Source organism: Tamandua tetradactyla, chromosome 4, assembly GCF_023851605.1.
Source record: "Tamandua tetradactyla isolate mTamTet1 chromosome 4, mTamTet1.pri, whole genome shotgun sequence".
In the NCBI taxonomy this organism is placed as follows: Eukaryota; Metazoa; Chordata; class Mammalia; order Pilosa; family Myrmecophagidae; genus Tamandua; species Tamandua tetradactyla.
In genome coordinates, this window is record NC_135330.1 from 40,611,763 (window position 1) to 40,635,509 (window position 23,747).

General features: G+C 39.0%; 1 long non-coding RNA gene across 2 annotated transcripts in view; it reads right to left on the bottom strand.

Moving 5' to 3' along the window:
• Positions 1 to 23,398, bottom strand: part of LOC143680761 (uncharacterized) — a 32,178-nt gene extending 8,780 nt beyond the window's left edge. The window contains exons 1-3 of one of the 2 annotated variants that reach the window (XR_013174169.1): positions 23,132 to 23,398; positions 22,876 to 23,028; positions 2,806 to 2,894 (exon numbers count right to left, since the gene is read on the bottom strand). This is a non-coding gene — a long non-coding RNA (uncharacterized LOC143680761). The other variant, XR_013174168.1, reaches the window with a different exon arrangement.
• Between the last annotated feature and the right edge of the window lie 349 nt (positions 23,399 to 23,747).

A 23,747-nucleotide genomic window follows, 5' to 3' on the forward strand; every position in this document is an offset into this window, starting at 1 on the left:
ATTCTCCTTTCTTCCCTTAGCAACTTAGTGTATTTACTATAAGGTGTTGAATTCTCATAACACGAGTGAGACTATAAGTTGGAAACAGCTTCAAAATGGAGGGAGGTGAAAGCAATGCTTTCCTCAAATTACAAAAATAAAAGTACTGTAATCAAGTAGCTGTGCTGTTATTAATTATCATCGTAATACAATTGTTAATGAAGCACCATGTAGTTTCATGTATTAAACCCTATGACATACATATTTCAGACATGTCCTTCCACTTTTAAAACCTCACTTTACAGGTAAGGAAATTGAGGTTATAGAGACTTTACACAGCATGCCCAAGGCCACTCAGCCAATAATGGTGCAGCAATTTTCATACTCTCGTCCTGCGGGATGAAGCCTGAGCCCCACGTCCTGCTGCCTCTGCCTTTGTAATGCAAGTGTGGTCTGAGAGCTTCAGGGGAGAACCTGGTGTGCTAAAATAAAGCTGTGCACAATAAATACATAGAATCAGTGCATTCTGATACCATTTTGCACAATAAATGTAAACTGAAGAACACACATAACTCTAATTTAGTATTACTTTTTTGTAGTCAAACCAATTCACCATTTCTTTCCTACTTTTGTTAGTGTTCAGGTCTCTCTGATCACTTGTTAAAGTGAACAATTCCCTCCATACCTGGAAGGTTGTTGTTTCCAGTCTCTTACAGGACAGGCATGTGGCGTCAAAGTCCTTACATTTATGAGGACCTGCGTGCTGCTGAGCCGTTCCCAGTTCATCTCTTCCAAGATCCAAATGTAAATAACTATCATCCCAACCTAAATGTAATCAAGATTTTCCATACTATCTAGTTTTTATCATATAGTGATGCAGAGTTTGAGCTTTGGAATTTCACAAGCCAGTGTTTGGATTCCCACTCTGCCACTTTCTAATTCTGTGACCTTGGGATATAAAATCTTTTTCAATAATCTTTTTAAACTTCAGTTTTCCTATCTATAAAATGAGGACAACAATAGCATTTAGCAGGTTTATCAGGATTAAATGAGCTAAAGTGGGAAAGTTCTTAGCATGATCTTTGATTTAGCAAGTGCTCAAAAAAAGTTAGCTGTTACTATTAATAGTAAAATATTAATCTCTTGCTTTTTCTCTAACACAGTGAGAATGAATGAACAAGGCTGAATGAATCCTCTGAATTGTGCTATATGTTTTTTGGGTGATACAATTTTAGTTTTTTTTCCCTCCAGAGGTAACATTATGTTCTCTAAATCCTCTAATAAAACAGGTAGTATCTATTCTGCATGGGTCCCTCTGATAAGGAGATTGGAAATGCCAGCTAATGGCTTCCAGATATTTTCAGTTCAAAGCTATATTTTTTTGTGAAGAATTTTCATGTGGATATAAAAGAAGCTCAAACTCATTTTTAAAATTGTCTGGCTAAATACTGTCCTTTCCCTTCAGAATTCAGAGTTAACATAAGGAGATGAGAAGTTTCATAATTTTCTATTCTGAATAAGTTTTTTTTTTTTGAGGTGTTTCCCAGGCCCTGTTTCTGCATTTTAGAACCAACCACTTAAATTTTCTTGCTACTCTAAGAAAGCTGCAGAAAGTCCTTCCCAGACCACCTCGAAATAGAGATCTGACAGACAATTTTGATGAACAGTTGAGCTCAAGTTATTTATCAGAGATGTGGCGGTAAGATGCTGTAAGAGGAACTGAAAAAGAAGAAGCTCTGTGCGAAATGGCACTGACTGTTTTCAATGTTCATTTTATATTATCTCGCCAGGTATGTTAAGCTTACAAGTCGTGCAAACCTGACATCTGCAAATAGTTGCTGTAGGAATATTCATGTTTGGAAAAATGTCATCAGATCCTTAATATTGGTAGGAAAGAATAAAATGGTAACTGCTTTTAAAAAGTTCATTCAGAACTGAATTGAATTGGCTGGCTTAAAATTATTTCTTTAAGAGAACTTGGACAAAAGTGCTCTGTAAACTATAAAGTTATGAATAAAAACTTATAAAAAGTATTTGAGGGCTGTTCCCTTAGAGGAGTTATTAAGCATTTTATGAATGGCCTTAAGGAAATTGCACAAGAGTTATGGGAAAGCAAAGCTTGCATGACAGAGGGAGGAAATTTCTAATCATCAGAGATGTTTGGCAGGAGTAGTGGGCCTTTTTGGGGAAGCAGAGTTTCCATTTTATTGAGCATGTTCAAGATGGCCTGACCTGTGTGTCCACTTGCCATGAGTGTTAGAAAGACCCTTGACTAGACTGGTGGACTTTTTCACTCTCACCCTTTCATAAAATATACAGTGGAGCTTTCTAGAGGCTACAGGATCTGTGATTTCACAACAGATTAAATGCAAAAGTGGATATACGAATCTAGCTATCTTCTATTAAACCCAACAGTAACAAGATTTGTAAAAATGTAAAACAACCATTCTTCTCATTAAATACTTTTTGTCCTGGAAAACTTAACCAAAGTATTATTTTTGTAAAACATGTAATATATATATTACAGTTAATTATTTTTAACAAATTAAAACATAAGTATTTAAAATTTTCTCAGTTTTAATTTCTAATATGGTAAATGTCAGTTTTAATGCACATAAACAGAAACTGTTTGAGCTCCTTGTGTTTGTTAGTTATTGCTGTGTAACAAACCACCCCCAAACTTAGGGACTTAACCAACAAACATTTCCTATTTCACAGTTTCTGTTGGTCTGGAATTCAGCAGCTTAGCTGGTGCTTCTGCCTCAGGGTCTCTCACGATCTTGCAGGTGCGACGTTGACAAGGACTGCCGCCATCTCAAACTTTACCTGGGCTTACAGGACTGCTTCCGGGGTGGTCGCTCATGTGACCGCTGGCCGGAGGTCTCAGTTTGTTGAGTGTCCTCACAACATGGCAGCTGGTTTCCCCAAAGTGAGTGATGGGGGTGGGGTGGGGTGGAATAAAAAGCAAACCACAAATGTCTTTTTATGACCTAGCCTCAGAAGTCACACTGCATCATTTTACCACATGTTATTCAGTAGAAATAAATCAGTAAATACAACCCACACTCAAAGGGAGAGGAATTAGGGTCCTCAGAAGGGAAGAGAGTCAAAGAATGTGAGGTATATTTTAAAACCCCCACAGTCCTTTTTGAGAACTAATGTACTAGATGATTGTAAAGGGTATTTAAAACCCTGAGTTTCCATGGTGAAAGCAAATGAGATTAAACGCTTAGGCCAGAATAAAGATTTAAGTGGCCTTCTTGAAAGGAATTTCCCTCAACATCTACAGGGCAAATTTCCAAGTATTCAAAACTAAGTTTAGAAATCATTTCCTTCAGCAAATTTCTAGGCCTCTTCCTCTGTACTGTCTCAGTATCTATTTATACATCTGCTATTAACCTTTTTCACATTGTATTGCAATTATTTCATTTACTATTTTTATTATTCTTTCTTCTTATTAGAATGTGACTTGGATGGCTAGGTTGATAGCACTTTATCTGAGCATCTAGCACCGGGCTGTGCTAGATGGAAGTGAGTGCTTTCAGTGCCACATTTATTATATCTTTGCTCTTTTATTCATTCATGTCACACATTGCTAGCAGGATTACTGCTCTTGTGGTACATATTAATATGGAGACACAATAAACAAGAAAACCAACATGATCATCTGAGACAGCATTACCTGCTATGAGGAAAATAAACACAGTGAGTGATGGGGTTGGAAGTGTGGGGGGGTGCCCATTTTAGGTGGGGTGGTCAGAGAGTACTCCTCAGAGGAGGGGACATTTTAATTAGAATGTGATTGTTTTTAGTGACCTCCTTTACTTGGCGTGACTTAAATCTGTGGATCTTTTCTTATCTGGTCTGGCTTGACGTCTGGGACAGCCCCAGAGCCCTCACATGGAATAGAGGGAAACAGACCTTTGAGTTCTGGTTGTGATGGGCTTAGTACAGTCTGAAAATGTCAAATCCAAGGTGCCATGTATGGGCAGGATAGATCTGGCATGGAGACTCTGCAGGGTCAGTGTGGCCTGAAGAAGATTGCTTCTCGGCCTTTTGGCTGAGATCAAGTGCAGTGCAGGCTGAAGTCTGCTTCTGGCTCTGTCTGTAAACTGAGAGGGAGATTATTAGGTGTTTGGGCAGAAACAAGAGTGCGAAGGAAGCCAGGAATGACTGATGGTCACAGAGATCCCATGGTGAGTAGTACAGTCAGGCTTCAAATGCAGGCTGTGGGCTCTGTGTGATTACAGTATGACCGCCACTAAACTCTAGGAACTTACTATTTAGTGGAGGGAGACGAGACATGCATGTTTTAAAGGACTAGCAAGCACAGGCAATGCAAGTCACTGCAGTGCATGTGGGACACAGACGTGCCAAGCAAAGTGCCGAAGAGCGTGGGAGAGGCAGGACTGTTTCTAGCAACACAAGGAAGAGGCTGGGCTTGTTCTGGGTGTTCGTGCTTGCACTTGTCCTTCACTTCTTTTTTGTTCCATCCCTTCAGGCGCAGGTGCCCCATGATCTATTTCCCCCATCCAAACCTGCTCATGGGGAAAAGTCTCTGGTCCAGGAAGCCTTCAACTGTTACATCAAAAGGTATAGTTAAGCCAGCTAGGTGCTCTGTTTCCCCAGGGTAGATGGGGAAAGATGCCTGTAAATTTCTTCTGACTTTGCAGATGTTCTCAGAACTAAGTCTTGATGTGCAAAAACAAAGCAACTAACAAACATGCAAAAAAGCCTCCAAATCCTCAGATATTGACTCCTTCCTGGAACCTCCCCTGACCATTCCCCTGTGCGGTTGACCGTCTCATTCTTGTGTTACAATAGAAACAAAAGCACTGCTCATTATTTATGCCATTAAGTTTTTATAGGTCTGTCTCTTTTGAGGGCGGGGACTGTCTTTCATTCATTTTTAGTCTGTTTTACCCATGTAAGTACTCAAAAAAATGTATCCACACCAAAGTACCAAAGGCCTCCACCCAAGACAATCTAAATGTACAGTAACGGGAAAATGATGAAGTGAATGGTGACGTGCCTTTTTTTTACAAGGAATTCCTAATAAGGGAAATGCTCATGTTATACAATTAAATAGACACAGAGCTGATTGATGTTTTGATGATTTGATGTTATATGTAATAATGCATAGGAAGAAGGTCTGGAAGGAAATGAACTTTGGTTCATAATTATCTCTGATTGGTGGCATTATTGATGATTTTTGTTTTCACCTCTCTAATTTTCTGTATTGTTTGACGTTTCTAGAGCAAACATGTATTACTACACAAACCAAACAAAAAGGTTTGGCTCCCCCCAATAAAATTATTGCTCAGAAAAGAAGGTTTTGCCTTACTTTAGAGTCCTTCCATAAAGTCTTTTGTATTATGTGATGCTCTCTCAATGACTGTTTTTTTATTAATTAAAAAAAAATGAACTAACACAACATTTAGAAATCATTCCATTCTACATATGCAATCAGTATCTCAATGACTGTTTTTGAACCACAAAGTTACATTTGAGGAATGCACATTGGCCTGAAATGACTTTAAAATATCCTAAACTCTTACATAGCTATGGTGTCTCTGGTTAAAAAAAAGGAAAAAAAGTGGGAACAAAGAAATTTTAAAGATGGATTTAATGAATCCTTTCTTTGGGTTAAATTCTTTAAATTAAAAGATATTGAGCAAACTTTGGAAGGTCCCTTTAAAAAGCAATATTGCATTGTGAAGATTATGAATATACACTTCCATGATGAGTGGAAAAAAATTGTCTGAGTGTTTCGTGAACTTGTAGCTTGGATAAAAAATTCCAAATGGTAGCATCATGGCTAAAAAAAGAAACGCAAATTAGGTAGAAGAGAGGATGATATTTGTAAAACTGTCAGATGACTCAAAAATATCTTTGGCAATAAGGAAGACACTTGCCACTGAAGACACATATGGCAACTTTGAGTGAACTAGCTTTATGGAATGCATGAGTGGAAAAAGGAAATATTTCTAAATTGATGTTATTTTATATGATGTGCTTTTAAATATGTATATTTAGTTAAATTAATAAGTTAAATATTGATATTAGATATGTAAGTATTTCATCTACATCTCTAAAGGTTTATATTCAAGTTGGCCCCTCTGCTGGTTTGAATCTGTTGTGGACTCCAGAAAAGCCATGTCCTTAAATCCTCATTCAATATTGCTGGGTGGGAGATTTTAGATTATCCATGGAGGTGACCCACCCAACTATGGGTGGTAACTTTTGATTAGAGGGTTTCCATGGAGATGTATCTCGACCTATTCAAGGTGAGGTTGCTTACTGGAGCCCTTTAAAAGGGAACCATTTTGGAAAAAGCTTTAGAGCCCACACAGCCAGAGACCTTTGGAGATGAAGAAGGAAAATTCACCTGGGGGAGCTTCATGAAACAAGAAACCTAGAGAGAAAGCTAGCAGATGTTGCCATGTTTGTCATGGCCTTTTCAGTTGAGAGAGAAACCCTGAATGTCACTGGCCTTCTTGAACAAAGGTATCTCTCCCTGGATGCCTTAGATTGGACATTTCTATAGCCTTACTTTAATTTGGACATTTTCACAGCCTAGAACTGTAAACTTGCAGCTTAATAAATTTCCCCTTTTAAAAGCCATTCCATTTCCGGTATATCGCGTTCTGGCAGCTGGCAAACTAGAACAGCCCCCATTTTTTTTTTTTAAATTTTTTATTAGAAAAGAGATCTTATGTAGGGTCATTTTCTAGTCCTATGTTATTATTTAATAGAAGTAAATAAAATCAAAAGCAAAAACATATTATCCCTTGCAGGAACTCTTAAAATTTAATAGGCATCTATGCTTTTATGTAAGGAATTAAATTTTAATGGAGAAATTCCAAGCATCAGCCAGTGGATGGAGAAGATATTTAGGAAAGAAGTGAAGTCTCTGTGCCCTTAGAATCATGTCAGGAAGTGGCATCTAGTTAAGCCAGAGGGAGACTGGCCTTACAAGGAAATTTTGGTCAGGGAAACTTTCTTGGAGGAGTGATTTTTGAAGCTCAGTCTACAAGTAGGAAATGGACATATAGGAAAGAAAATAATAAAAGGGCATGCATTAGTGATCTCCTGCTGCAATGAAAACACCCCAAAACTTAGGGGCTTCAAAAACCAACCATTTATTTGTAATTGTTCTTTGGCTTGGAACTTTGGGCAGAGGTCAGCTAGGACAGCTCATCTCTACTCTGCCTGCTGAGCTTATTCATGTGCACGGCTGACAGTGGTTCAGCTGGAGAGCATTTAGTCATGGACAGCCTTACTCACAATCTGGGGCCTTGGCTGAGATTCTGAGATTCCTGTAATGGCTGGGACGGTCGTGCCTCTTTCTCCTCATGGGCCCTCTCACCCTCATCAATGGGCTGCTCACAGGGCAAAAGTGCTCAAGAGGTTGAAAACAGAAGCTGTGGGGCCTTTTCAAGTCAAAGTTTGGAATTTCGTATAATGCTTCTGTTGCATTCTTTTGGTCAAAGAAACTCACAAAGTCAACATAGATTCAAGGCAGTAGGGAAATAAATTCTACCTCCTGGTGGGCAAAGAGTTCATAGCCATATTTAACTTAGCATGGGCATTTTAGTTTGGGAGAAGAACTTCTAGAAGAAAATAGAGACAGGAAAACATAAAATGTATGGTATGAATTTTACAGACACAAGCCTGATTAAAATGGAAGAGGTCTGTTTGGTGCTGAGCAGCTCAAAATGAAACTGGGTGGGCAGGCTGAGAGGCCCAGGTGCCTGCTATAAACTTGGAACTAGAACTTTGAAGTAAGGATTAGAAAACCTCAGCATGTAGGTACCCAGACCATTGCCTCCAAGGTTCTATGTAATCCATCCAAATTATTGTTTATATTTTCTTAAAGGATATTTGCTCTGAGATCTTAGAAAATCCTGTCTCATTAAAGTACCGTGTCCAGTTACTGAGTTTATCAGAGCCTTTATGGTAGGTGAGCATGCGGGCAGTAAAGGACACTGTTTAAGTGCATGAACTCTGGAGTCAGGCAGACCTTGGTTCAAATCTCCCCCATGGAGATGTGACACACCCAGCTGTGCATATAGCCTTTTGATTAGGTGGAGATGTGAGTCCACCCAATCAAGATGGGTCTTAATTAGTTTACTAGAGTCCTTTAAAAGGGGAAACATTTTGGAGAAACCTCAGATGCAGATACTTGGAGAACAGAAGCAACAGATCAGATAGAATCCACTCAAGACTCAGACGTTTGGAGATAGAGGGGCCCAGCAGACATCGCCATGTGCCTTCCCATGAGATGCTAAGCAAGCCAGAACCTGGAGAGAGACAGTGGAAGCCAAGAGATGAAATCTAGCCCCTAATTAGCAAAGTGAGGAACCCCTGCAGGAACAGAGGCTGAAAACCATGGAGCCCAGGAGCAAGGGGCCAGCAGATGCCAGCTATGTGACTACCCAGCTGACAGAGGTGTTCCAGACAGCATCCACCATTCTTGGTGGGCTTTAGCAAACCAAAACAGACTTAGGAGTAAGGGACCATTAAATGCCAGCCGGTGCCTTCCCAGATCGGCCCTCCTTGAGCCAAGGTATCTTTCTCTGGATGCCTCAGTTTGGACGTATTTATAGCCTTAGAACTGTAAATTTGTAACCTATTAAATTGCCTTTTAAAACTGTTTCATTTCTGGTTTATTGTATTCTGGAAGCTTTAGCAAACTAAAACACCTCCTTTTACCACTTGGCAGCCATGTGAAGCTAACAAATCACTTAACATCTTTGAACCTCAGTTTTACTAAAAATCATTCCTAACTCACAGGATGGCTGTGAGAATTAGATAATATACTTAACCATTTATCTTAGGATCTTAACCCTTAAGAAGAAGATAAGTCAGTACTCAATCAATGTTAGCTATCCTTATTACCTTTGCCTTTCATTATCCATCTGTAAAATAGGTACTAATCCTGAAATTCCAGGGTCTTTATCTTAACAAAGCTAATCAAATTGAGTATTGTGGAATGTACAACTATAAAGGACTATGCCCATTCCCAATGATAGTATTCTTTCTTGTAATCTGTATCCAAAGAAGATCTGTTTCTAAATGAATTTCTTCCCTCCCCTGAGAGAAAACTGACCTCATGGCAAGCAGATGTTGTACTGAGTTGACGCTGTATGTATTTATTCTTTCTCTGAACGTATTACATAAGATGAATCTGGATGCTGGAGTCTGCTCACTATTAAGTACACATCTTTTTCTTATTTAACAAATACTTTTTTTATTAATTAAAGAAAAAAAGAAATTAACACAACATTTAGAAATCATTCCATTCTACATATGCAATCAGTAATTCTTAACATCATCACATCGATGCATGATCATCATTTCTTAGTACATTTGCATCGATTTAGGAAAAGAACTAGCAAAACAACAGAAAAAGATATAGAATGTTAATATAGAGAAAAAAGTAAAAATAATAATAATAATAAAAAAAGAAAAGGAAAAAGAAAAAAAACAAAAGACAAACAAACAAACAAACAAAAAAAAAACTATAGCTCAGATGCAGCTTCATTCAGTGTTTTAACATAATTACATTACAATTAGGTATTATTGTGTTGTCCATTTTTGAGTTTTTGTATCTAGTCCTGTTGCACAGTCTGTATCCCTTCAGCTCCAATTACCCATTATCTTACCCTGTTTCTAACTCCTGCTGGTCTCTGTCACCAATGACATATTCCAAGTTTATTCTCGAATGTCGGTTCACATCAGTGGGACCATACAGTATTTGTCCTTTAGTTTTTGGCTAGACTCACTCAGCATAATGTTCTCTAGGTCCATCCATGTTATTACATGCTTCATAAGTTTATTCTGTCTTAAAGCTGCATAATATTCCATCGTGTGTATATACCACAGTTTGTTTAGCCACTCGTCTGTTGATGGACATTTTGGTTGTTTCCATCTCTTTGCAATTGTAAATAATGCTGCTATAAACATTGGTGTGCAAATGTCCGTTTGTGTCTTTGCCCTTAAGTCCTCTGAGTAGATACCTAGCAATGGTATTGCTGGGTCATATGGCAATTCTATATTCAGTTTTTTGAGGAACCGCCAAACTGCCTTCCACAGTGGTTGCACCATTTGACATTCCCACCAACAGTGGATAAGTGTGCCTCCTTCTCCACATCCTCTGCAGCACTTGTCATTTTCTGTTTTGTTGATAATGGCCATTCTGGTGGGTGTGAGATGATATCTCATTGTGGTTTTGATTTGCATTTCTCTAATGGCCAGGGACATTGAGCATCTCTTCATGTGCCTTTTGGCCATTTGTATTTCCTCTTCTGAGAGGTGTCTGTTCAAGTCTTTTTCCCATTTTGTAATTGGGTTGGCTGTCTTTTTGTTGTTGAGTTGAACAATCTCTTTATAAATTCTGGATACTAGACCTTTATCTGATATGTCGTTTCCAAATATTGTCTCCCATTGTGTAGGCTATCTTTCTACTTTCTTGATGAAGTTCTTTGATGCACAAAAGTGTTTAATTTTGAAGAGCTCCCATTTATTTCTTTCTTTCTTCACTGCTCTTGCTTTAGGTTTAAGGTCCATAAAACCGCCTCCAATTGTAAGTTTCATAAGATATCTCCCTACGTTTTCCTCTAACTGTTTTATGGTCTTAGACCTAATGTTTAGATCTTTGATCCATTTTGAGTTAACTTTTGTATAGGGTGTGAGATACGGGTCCTCTTTCATTCTTTTGCATGTGGATATCCAGTTCTCTAGGCACCATTTATTGAAGAGACTGTTCTGTCCCAGGTGAGTTGGCTTGACTGCCTTATCAAAGATCAAATATCCATAGATGAGAGGGTCTATATCTGAGCACTCTATTCGATTCCATTGGTCGATATATCTATCTTTATGCCAATACCATGCTGTTTTGACCACTGTGGCTTCATAATATGCCTTAAAGTCCGGCAGCGTGAGACCTCCAGCTTCGTTATTTTTCCTCAAGATACTTTTAGCAATTCGGGGCACCCTGCCCTTCCAGATAAATTTGCTTATTGGTTTTTCTATTTCTGAAAAATAAGTTGTTGGGATTTTGATTGGTATTGCATTGAATCTGTAAATCAATTAACAAATACTTTTAACCTCGTACTGTGTCCTAGTTCCTATGCTCTAGCATTTTATCAAACATACAATGACGAGTGAAGTCCGCGTTTGCCCTCAACAGCTGCTTTTGACATTCTGCGTTAAACAAAAGGCTGAAGTAAAAATGTACATGATTCAGCGAACATTCTCAAATAGATCACTTAATATTTTGTCCTGAATCCTGGGCCACTTTTTTCATATTACCTTAATAGAAATAATTTAGTCTGTTTCGAAAAAACCCCACAAAACTAGCAATTATGTTTACAGATACTTCTGGAGCCAACCGTAAGCCTGGTCTGTCTGTCAGGAATGTAGAGTGAATATCACATTGTTTTGTAGTGTAGGGTCTCCTGAGTTCCTCAGTTATGGAAAGAGACATTTTCCCTAAACCTGAACTCCTTATAGTTTTTGTGGTATAACAACATCAGTTAAGAAATACTGTTAACCTCAGATACATTCTATAAAATCAATCTGCATCAACCCAAGTGGAATCAATATCTCCAAGACCATGCTAATTGGAACTGACTTATCCTTGATTATATTCATGTTTTTCTCACCACTACAATTGAGTAGCTCCTATTGGCTTAGAACATAGAAAGCATCATGGTCACTTAGAAGAGGGCCCAATTAGGTGATTGCAATCTTAGGCTAAATGTAAATGAAACTTAAAGCATTTGATGGATAACACACCTAGATTCAACAGAAAAATATGCCATGTACTGACCTCAGTTCTGTTCCAAGTAAGTACTAGTGAGTACAATCTAGCTGGGAATGCATGTTGGCTTTAGAAGAGTGAGGGTCACCACCAGAGAAAAATGTTCCACATCTTCCAGATTATTTCATTTAGAGCATTTGGAAAATGCTTAGGAAAGATCCTAGCTTCCCCACTGCATTCCACCTCCACTGTGTATTGCTCGACTTTGGAAACATACATTCCCCACTCTTCATATCTCTCTCTCTTTCCCACTCCCAGCTCTCCCCTGTAATTCTATCTTCAACTAGTTTCCAGGAAAGCATTGAATCAGTCAGGTTGTCTTATGTCATATGCTTTAATTGTAATCCAAAAAGTAGGAAATCCAGAAGTGGAAAGTATTGGTACATAACTAATTTTCAGACAAAAAAAGCATTGTTTCTTCAAATGTGAATATGGTAGCATGTAATCTGTCAATTAACTATGGATGTGCCCATCACAACACTTTTAAAAAGACTCTCAAGAAAACTAAAAATACATTTTTAATGGAGCCACCTGTTCCTAAAGGCCTCTGAGACATTTAACAAGGTTCAGTCTGTGAAAATAGTTGCTATGAGCATGTATAATAAATTAAACATGATTTTTAAATTATTCAAAGAGTCTTCCTAAGATTTTGAGATGCTATTGGGATAATGAAGATGCAGTGTTAAACAATCAGTGATTTTTAAAAAGGAGGTGAAAAAAAGGCTCAATCTAAATCTCATCTTTTTTGAAAAACTAGCTAAAAGCATAACTTTGAATTAGTAATACAAACACAAACTGCATTGAGAAACATTACTTTGTATTTTAGTATGATTTTATTGTCTTGTATACATATATATATATATATAACAGAACCAGAAAAGAAAATAATAGCAATAATAATATTGTTAGATTATTATTTTGTATTTTAGTACAATTTTATTGTCTTATATAAACATAAATATATATATAACAGAACCAGCAAAGAAAATAATAGTAATAATAATAATAGATACAATTTATATTAGTTTGATTGGGCTTTTTAATTACCCTCATGTGATATAGTAGGCAACTGGATGAGAGATTAAATAACTTGCCTTGGTTGCTGGCAGAACCAGGATTTGAACACTCATCTTTTTAGGCCGAGGCTTGTGTTTATCCTGCTATGTTATTTTAGTAGAATGATGTTGCCTCATGAAAGTGGATTAAAGAAGAAAGATTGCTAAGTGCTCTGGAGTCAGTGTATTGCTTCAAATACTATCCCTTCTTACTAGGTGTTTGACCTTGGATAATTAATCTCACATCTCTGTGCCGCTCACTTTTTTCTTATATAAAATAGAGATAATAACGTGAGCATTACAAGGGATAATGTATGCCAAGAAATTAATCCAATGCCTGCAATGCAGTGGGAGTTCAATGAGTGTTATAGTTGTTATTATTATTGCTATTTATTGTTATCATTATTGAAAGTAAACCAAAGGAGAAAAGACTGGTGTGGCTGCTTTAGATGACAAAGCTCCCTAAAGTAATGCCAGATGTTCTTGCTGGGTCTCAGAAAATAGCAGATGATTTATTCTGTGGAGTTGTCAAGCCTGGGTGACCCTCGCTTGTCACACTCATGGCCTGCTGTTGAAAGTTGCATTGGGCAGTATGGTGCTCCCCACTCTGCACCATCTGGGGACAACGAATGAAACCTGCCCATTTACTCTGGGTGGTGTCTTTCCAGGTTCATTACCAGGATAGCTTCCTGTCTTTGTGCATGTCAATCCACCCTGAGCCAACTCCAGCAGGGAAATTCCCAATAGGTTTCTACTTTTTGAAACATCTTTACCATACTGTAGATACTAAGGCCTTTTCTCCTTTAAAGTAAATCTGCATTCACCAGTCCCATCTAAATCACAGAACCACAGTGCTACCCTTCTGTGTCTCTGTGCATCTTTTCTGAAGATGGAAGAGGAGAGTGGGGCCCAGGTGGCCTGAAGCAGGGGTACTGTGCTCGGGGAGCTGTCTGGAGAAGCCTGAGGGAGGGTCCGTCACTGCTGGGGTCACTGACAGTCTCAGGTTTGTGGGGCTCAGTGGCGGACCATAGCTTTGGGAGCTTTGAAGGCAACTCATTACTTGAGGGGGTCATTTGTCTTAAAATATTTTTCTCCATAGGTCTGAAATGATATCATTGGGAATTCATTTGGGGGTCTTGCCGCCTTTTTATAGTCTTCAGTTCACAGGGACTCTGGTAATATTATGTGGATGTGGTAAAGGCTCTAGTTTTGGGGCAAGGATTGCAGGAAAGGAGCAGTGAAAGGAGAGGCTGGAGAGGCTCAGATCAGATCCTTTCTCTTCCGACTCTGTCTGTGGCCAGACTTGCAAAGCCTCTGACGGGTTGCAGGGACCATGTGGAGTTGTGGCCCTTCCCCCGGGCTACCCCTTCCAGGAGGCTCTCCAGGCTGTGAGCGAGGGCTGAGGGGTGGGCCTCACAGTTTGATGGTTCAAACAGCTGTCCCTTGAGACCGTTTCTTTTGACCTTTAGGGTTCTGCAACATTTTGGTCAGGAATTTCTGCTTTAAGTGTAAGGGATGTGGTGTAATTGGGGAAGGAAGTGTGCAGAACACCCTCACCACAGTTCAGCATTTACAGCATATTTCTGCTCTTCCCCAAAGTGTTTAACTTTTGCCCCTTTTTCTTACTGGTGTAGTGTGGTCTATAACTTTGGTATTTTGACTTGTCATCATTTGGACCTAAAAATTAACACAACAGTAAAAGAAATAGAGTGGTTTGTAGAAGAAATGTTGTTGTACTTGAAGTGTGATATAAATTTGGCCTCCATTGAGATGTCTGCCCCAGTCCTGTCAGCTCTGTCTTTCCCCTGGGACCCATCCCCCAATACTACATGGCCCATCCCTACACCCTCAGAGTGTTGGCGCTTTCCAGGACACAGGGTTTACTCTCTTCTCAAGAGAAAGCTGGCAACTGAAAAACAAGGCTTTTAAGATCCCCAGAATGAATTTCTAAGAATAGAAATTCAGATCAGGGAGAAAAGAAATTGTCAGACTGGGGACTCTCTCCAATGACATTGTCAAAGTTTTATGTAATGGATGAGAGTTCTTCCCATGAAGTAAATGGAGAATGCTGGGCAAGAGAAGACTCAGGATGATTCCTCCCAGTATACAGATGAATGGAAATCACCATAGCCTTCTAGGAAAATAAGAAGCATATAACACACTTTATTCTGGGGTAAATAAGATGCTACATATTACAGGAAAGATTATCTAGTTAATTATTTTTCTATCATTTCATTAAAAAATGTATCATTTTAGTTGAATGATAAAGTCATTTCTTTTTCTTTCCTTCTAGGTAAGGAGGTGGAATAACCATCTGGCAATCAGTGGACTCTTAGAAGCGGAAGGGTCACAAGCCCAGGTATGAGCATGCCTACTCTCCTCAGTTGGCATGTGTGCTTATGGAAGGGAGACAAATGGCTATTAGTAAATGGTGGGAAACAAATGCCGGGATGAAGTTTCTATGTCATTCCTTCTATTGCGTTTCTCTTTAAATATATAATTTCAACACTTTCCCCAAAGAAACTGTATGTATATCTGTGAAGGATAATTAGGAACTTGGATTAAACAAACAAACCAAATATCAACACTTTTGAAGAACATCTTTTCAGAATCTCTTCCTTTCAGTCTCTCGTCCAAATGAACTTTATCAATGCATTTATTTTGGCCTATCATTGGCAGTCAATTTGTTGGAGAAGCTGTCTGAGTCGGACAGAGGTAGAGAATTGCAGATAATCTTCTCAGACAGGAGTATCAAGCCAAGTCTATCCTTAGAGGGTCCAGACCAAGGAAAGATCCTTGTGTGTATTTCTTTAGACAGTTTCCTTTGCAGCAAGCTCTTGGACACAATCATAAAGTAGGTCAATGCAGAGTGGATTGTGTTTTCTATAGAAACGATGTTAGAATTAAACTTGGAGTCAAGTGAGACATTGATATAGTCAATATATAATAATAGTATGTTATAAAAGCAAATGTATAGTATTCAAATAAGTAAATCTTAACAAATAAGTAAATCTCTCTAAATCTTAATAAAATTGGAATAAATGTAGTATACATGTTGATTATAGAAAAGGGTATAGATAACCCCCTCCCAAAGATATGCCTCTACTGTATCTGACCCAAAGAATGATTTCCTAACTAGAATTAAACATTTTTTTAAGAATGGAATTTGTTGTCTAGAAATTTAGAAAGTTCCTTTAGGATGTCTTGGATCTCTAAAAAAAAAAAAACTAAGCAATTTATAGAAAATGACTATTTTTTTTCCTGCTTAATATACTCCCTGCAACAAGTAAAAGCATTTAAATCATTCCACTGACCTTAGCACTATCCTTCAGCAAATACTCAAAATATGCATGTTAACAGTGGTGTTTTTTAAAAAATGGTTTTATTGAAAAATATCCACATACATACAGTCCAACCATATTACACAATCACTGGTTCACAATATTGTCGCATAGTTGTGTGTTCTTCACCATGATCATTTTGAAACATTTGCATCACTCCAGAAAAAGAAATAAAAAGAGAGAAAAAGAACACATCCATCTCATATCCCTTACCCCTCCCTCTCGTTGACCACCAGTATTTCAACCTACCCGATTTTTACCCTTTATCTCCCCCTATTATTTATTTATTTTTTAGCCTCATATTTTTACTTATCTGTCCATACCCTGGATAAAAAGAGCATCGACACAAGTTTTTCACAATCACTCAGTCACATTGTAAAAGCTATATAGTTATACAGTCTTCTTCAAGAATCAAGGCTATTGGAACACAGTTCAACAGTTTCAGGAACTTCCTTCTAGCTACTCCAATATACCATAAGCTAAAAAGGGATATCTATATAATGTGTAAGAATAACCTCCAAGATAATGTCTCAACTGTTTGAAATCTCTCAGCCATGAGACTTTATTTTGTCTGATTTCTCTCTTCCCCCTTTCGGTCTAAAAGTCTTTCTCATTCCCATTATGCCAGGTCCCAGCACATACCAGGAGTTGTCCCACATTGCCAGGGAGATTTACACCGCTGGGAGTCATTTCCCACATGGGTGGGGAGGTCAGTGAGTGGATCTGCCAAGTTAGCTTAGAGAGAGGCCATATCTGAGCAACAAAAGAGGTTCTCTGGAGTTGACTCTTAGGCATAATTATAAGTAGGCTTAGCTTCTCCTTGCAGGAATAAGCTCATAAGGGTGAACCCCAAGAATGAGGGCTCAGCCTATGGAATTGGATGTCCCCTCTGCTTGCAAGACTATCAGGAATTCCCCATATTTCCTCCTTTCTAACAGTAGTGTTTTGTCTACCAAAGGATTTTTATTTTAAAGGTATATTACACAACTAATTCATGTTCATCATATAAAAATTAAGATATTCAAATAAGCAAAAAGAAGAAAAATAATGTTCCATAATTCTACATCTCAGAGATAGTCAGTTTTTTAACCTGCATTTTCTCACTTCACCAAATAGCAACAGTATTTAAATCTCATTGAGTATTCATAGAATCATTTAAAATCAATGTGTGTGATTTCATTCTATACATTATATTTTATTTAACCAACCCCCCCATTTCTGAAAATTTCTGTTCTTCTCACTATTTTTACCATTATGCTGGTAGCCCCCATACCCATGGCACCATGGGGCATTTGCTTCCTTCAGGTAAAAGGGAAAAGCTGGAGTCTGGCTTACAGACCACTCTGCTGGAACCTGCTGAGTGCAAGCAGAGACATCTTTCTGGAGGTTAGGGAAGGAAAGGAATCCTCCCAATGGGCAGCATTTTGAGCAGTACACCTTATGGTCCATTTTGTCTGGAGGAGAGAAGACCAAGGATTGGTGGGAGGGAGGTTTGGGAAGAGACATGTGTGTGATCCTCTGGAATGCGCCCTGGGTATGTTACACAGAGTCTTGACCAAAGAACATCTAACGCAGAGAAGACTCTCAATAAAAGGATGAATGTATTGAGCTGCTTTGTGGATGCCACTTAGCCTTGTCCCAGCTACCCCAGTGCTTTCCTCATGTCTATGAACAAAGTAGGGGTCAGAGTTGCAAGCTGTACATGCATTGAACAACAAAATTTCTCTTACAAACATTGATTTGGTCATTGACTCCACTGAGTGCTAAATTTGGCTAGCAATGCCCTAACCTGAATATTTCATATAGTATCATCTTCCAAGTGAAGAGTAGAGGGGCTAGGCACATATTTAGACCCCTACTGATATGGAGCTAGTTTAAATTGAATTTTAATTTATAATTCCTATCCATTGTGCTTCTAACAGCAGCAACAACTGTGGACTAATGAGTTCCTAATGTACCAGTGTGATAATTCACACAACATTGCTTTTGACCAGGAGGGCTTACTTCTTAGTGAAAGGAGTGAGAGAAAGGATCTATGTACATAAGCATCCCTGGTCTTAATTGTTTACCCCACGTCCCAGGAAAGCTTGCCTTTCTACAATTGAGGATTGGCCCACTGAAGCCTTATTTAAGTTTCCAAGGATGGAAGATAACTTCTTGCAAACATGGGAATATAGTGCATGTTGGGATGAACTATGTTTCCTGAACAGGTGACCAGTGACTGGGCAGTTGGTAAATGACAATAATGTAAAGGGGCAATAATGGAAAAGAGGCAAGAGTTAAATGACATGAGACCCACAGCATCTGGAGTTTTTACCTGATGGTGTGGGAGAACGTGCAGCACAATTGTGCTCTGCCCTTGGGCATCACACAATTTCAGTGAAGGCCAAGATGGAGGGAGAAAGGGCATCTGTAACATGAGTGAAAAAGCCAGAAAGTTTATTTACCAAGAAGCAGGAATTCCACATTTGAAACAGTTTAGGGTGGATGGATTTACTGGGAATTTGGGTCAAAGGAGAGAATCTTTAATGGTCATATCTATGTCAGGAAAACTGAATCCATTCCATGAGTTCCAAGTACAGATTAGAGGCTGCCATAAGTGTTAAAAGAGTTGGGGGAACATGTAGCTACAAAGCTGGTGGTCTCAGAAACTTACTTAGAAGCTTCTCTGAATTCTAAGAACTCTGAGAGTCAAACACTGATTATCTCATCCTGAGGCAAGGGGCAAATGATTCTCAAGTGCTTGCCCAGAGGTGCTACGAACCTCATGTCTGCTGTTGGCACTGTGTCAGCCTACAACTACTTCTAGAATGATGGCTTTCCCTCCTCCACCTTCCAAATCCAGTGAGTGCTGGAAATTAACCCAGAATCACATGGTGAAGAGGATTCTGGGAAGAGTAGTTTCCAGCTTCTCTGAGATCATGACTAGAAGCAGGTTTTGGCAGTGACACCATATTGACAACAATCTACTACAGACCGATGGTGCTGGGTGATAACAAGAATACAGGGGAGGAAAGGTGATGGTACAGTAACCAAATATAAAGATAATGTGGTATAGTAACCAAATATTAAAGGATTTGAAACTAGATGGAACAAACCAGACTCAGAGTTTCCAAATAATTTGGTTCTGAACTAATACATACATGGGCAATAGCAACAGTCCCTAAAGAGTAAAGAGTGGTGAGTCATGGAGAACGGAGAGGAGGAAGAAAGGGAGTGACAATACAGGAGTCCTTGGAAGAATTAGCTACTCCTGAGAGTCCTAGTCTAGGTGAACTGCTATGACCTATGCTGCTTGTTGGAAACAATAGCCAGGTTCAGTGAATGGTGGAGCTTGGCTCTCTAGAAGGAAGTATCTAGTGCCCTGATTAATTCTGCTCCACTGGGCCATCCACAAAGCACCAAAGCATTGTGAAGAATCCATGGCAGGTCCAAACACCATCCTCTAGGTCTTCTGCTTTAAGGAATTTATAACCCTTAAGATAACCCTTTTGTAGTTAGGAGCTCTTGACTCCTGTGGCTAAGAGAAATGTTCACCATCATTTCCAATGGGTCTCTGGTCACTCCTGTTCAGGCCTACACAATTATGACTTGCTATAGAGCAGGGGTGGCTAATTGCAGAGATGTTTTAGGCTATGCCTATGCTCTTGTTCGTAGAACAGTTTTGGAGGACAGAGAACCAGTTGGTTCGTATGGAAGGCTCTGCACAATGCTTGTTCAATTGCATGATGTTGATTTGCAAATTCAGGGGGTGGTTACAGAAATTACAAAATCTGTGGCTCTTTGCCTCTAATCTTGAGCCCATCTCCAGTTCTATACAAAAGCCACATTTTCTATAGTGCCATGAGGATATTTCCTCTATTTGAAAATGCCAGTAATTGAAAAAAAAAAAAAAACAAGAACAAAAACAAACCTACTATATTAATGGCAGCATTTTCATAAAAAAAGGACATCCCTGGCAGATTTATTTTTATTTCAATTGTAAGCCACATTCCTAGTTCAAAAGTATTAAATGTGAAAAATATGCATCACAGAACTGAGGAAATACTCAGGTTCTTGTGTCCCATGGCAGTGAAAGGAGTTTGAAAAAATGTGTCTGAAGGAAGAGTCACTTTCCACATTGTGTTTGTGATGATCATGATGGAAACTCATGCCTTCTTGGGCAGCCACAGGAGAACCACAATATTGCCTCTTCAACACCATTAATCATCTTTCTGCCTGAGGATGGTCAATGCTTGATGCTTTGCATGCCTTATTTCCTTTCTATATGACATTTTGTCAAATATCTTGTAAAAAGTGGACAATCTTGTAAAAAATGGACAAAAGCTACCAGAATTACTGTAAAGATGATAGGCTGCATGAAAGGAATGTAGACATTTTGAAACTGGAAAGACATTTTCCCCACTAAGTGACATTCATATTAAAAGGAACAGCAAAGGCAACCTTGAGACTGAAGGAGAAAAGAAGTTACAAAATGTCAGCCTGATGATGAGGGTAGAATAAAGCCTGGAGGGTCAGTTCTGTTGTTTGGCTTGGTAACTGGGGGAGACTTTATACTGGTTGGATGCAGATTGACTTAAGGACATCTCCTTTTTATTTAAATTTTGGCTTTAGAGAACCATTTTCTCTTTTTTCGTCACTGTTTTCAGCCTTGAGTCAACACTCTACCGGGAGGGAAGGAGTCCTTGAGCAAATGGCTGTTATTTGGTGATAGATTTGTGTTAATTTTATCTGTGCTTTCCTACCTATTCACTATCATAATTATGGGCAACAAATTCTGAGACAGACGGTGTTCTAGTTTGCTAGCTGGCAGAATGCAACACACCAGAAATGGATTGGCTTTTAATAAAAGGGGATTTATTTTGTTAGTTCTTCACAGGAAAGCCAGCTAACTTTCCACTGAGGTTCTTTCTTATGTGGCAAGGCACAGGATGGTCTCTGCTGGCCTTTACTCCAGGCCTCTGGGTTCCAACAACTTTCCCTGGGGTGATTTCTTTCCACATCTCCAAAGGCCTGGGCTGAGCTGCGAGTGCTGAGATGAGGAATGCCCAGCTGCTTAGGCTGTGCTACGTTGTGCTCTCTCATTTAAGCACCAGCCAATTAAGTCAAATGTCTTTCATTGCAGCAGGCATACCTCCTAGCCGACTGCACATATAATTAGCAACAGATGAGGTTCACGTACCATTGGCTCAAGTCCACAGCAACAGAACTAGGTGCCTTCACCTGGCCAAGTTGACAACTGAATCTAACTACCACAGACAGTTAGCTTTATCCATATGCTCTGGGACAATGGAAACAAGTAAAACTCATGAACCTACAGGAAGCCTGTGAGAGAACCTGTGGTCTTAACACTCAGTTCTCTGTGATTCAGCTGACACTGTAGAAGGTCATTAGTGTGTCACAACAAACACGGGGAAAGACCAGTGCCTGTAAGAACAGAACTAAATCTAAGAATTAGTAAAAATCAGAAACATGAAACAGAATTCTTTCAGATAAAATCCATGAAAACTTTTGGTCTCTTTAACTAGGAGTAGCACTTGGTAACTTTTCTCTTAGCTTAAAAGTACATTGATAAATTTAAGCAGGATTCTCTATGTTTTCATTTTGGGGAATCTGAAAATCACAATGAAATAGCTGACAGAATATTTACAGAGAGCTAATGCTTCAGGAGACCTCTGAAATAAAGTATATGCTTGGGTTTGTGAAGAATAACAGGGTTTCACAACATTTGCTCCCAAAATGTTATTGAAGACTAAATAACCACTGCCAATGGCAAGGTTTTAATATATCCTGGGCATCTAGGATGTGCTGAGAACTTTACATACATCTCTCACTTTATCAGTGCAACCCTGGAAGATAGATTATTCATATTTGATAGAGGAGGATAAGAGCTCAGGATGTTGAAGTAATTGCAAAGGTCTGATACCTGGTAAGCAGTTTGACACATGACCAGTAGGAGACCAAGGTTGGTGCACCGCCCCATCACACCAGTTACCCACCATACTTTGGCCACACTGTGACACAGTGGAAATGACTAAATTCTATAGTCTCCTTCTCACCTTGCAACTGTGACTTCAATTCCCACAGCAGCTGCCACCTATAGAATCCATTTGTGGACTGTGTGGTACTTTGTGATGCATTTGTTTCTTTAAACCAATATTGAAAACTGTTATTTAATGTTTACATGTTTATGTCCTTTGTCTTTTTTCTCTAGATAACCAGCCCTGAGAGGGGACTGACTTTAACAAACTGCTGCATCTCCCCCAGGACTTTGCAAAAAACTGATGCCTATTACTGTCTATTTGATTTTAGTTAGTATTAGGTAGAAAATTTTTGAAATAGCTGATCTGATAGAAAAGTCATAGTCAAAACCATTGTAAAGCATTGACAGTATCGTTCATAAATCTTGACAATTCTTTCATGCATAACATCAGGGATTCAGGGAGATTGGTGGGAAATAATGGGGCTTTAAATTTTGAGAAGAGTTCTATCATTCAGGATTTCAATATATATTTTATTTACTTTTAATGTTTTCCACTAAAATACCTCTCGAGTTCCATCAGCATTACCATAATGTTTATGTTTCATCCTCAATTGGATTATAGTCAGCTGCCACCAGGCAGACTCCCCTAACCACACAGATAACCTTGCTCTTTATGCCTCTGAGACTTACCTTTCAGAATTTTTCTGAAGGCTAATATTCGAAAATTTCCAGGCAGAAATATCCATGAAGGTCAAAAGGGAGCAGGAAAACAAAAGCTAATTTCATTCGGAAGATTCTGTTTTCTCCTACCTTGGTGGTGATTTCTTGCTTGCAGCACTTTCTCTGAGAGGGTAACAGACAGAGGAACCACAAGCCAATGAAAATTGTCTCAGTAAACAACAGGAGGTATAAACAAACTTGCTTTCCGTTTCATGGGAGTACTTACTTTGCATTGGAGAGTAGGTGTAGTTAAAACTACTATATTTCCCGGTATCATGCCAAATGTATTCCTGGAGGAGGCCACGGCTGGCACAAGGTCTGGAGTTTGTACTGCATCAAAGCCAGTAGCTTGTTTTTCCATCTGGGCTAGGCATAGAGTTTGCAATCTGTTTTTTCAGTTACTCACTCCTTGGTAAATTCCATCTTGGGCTACTGTAGTTCATACGCAAAGCTTTGCTGCAAGAGTTGGAAACGTAATATGGCACTTGTTTAAGAGTACTTTGCTACTGGAAGTACAACTAGTTCTACTGAGGTTTATATTGGCCACCTCAGGCTCCTGGGTTCAGTACAAAGTTTTGATTTAGCTCTGCAGGGTTTTAAGACTTGGCTACCTAAGGGACTGGCACTCACACTGTTCCTTCCTCTCAGCTGGGAAGATCCACTGGTGCATTTGCCTAAAGATGACTAAATTTTACTTTGGAATAGTTATGATGATGGTTCAAGTGTTCTTGGAGGGTTTTCATATTTGCAACTTCCCTATCTGTTCTGACATGGCTCCAGCTGTTGGCTGTCGGGAAGAGGTTTAAGTACTCTGCCTTAAGATCACACTTGGTGTTTGCTGC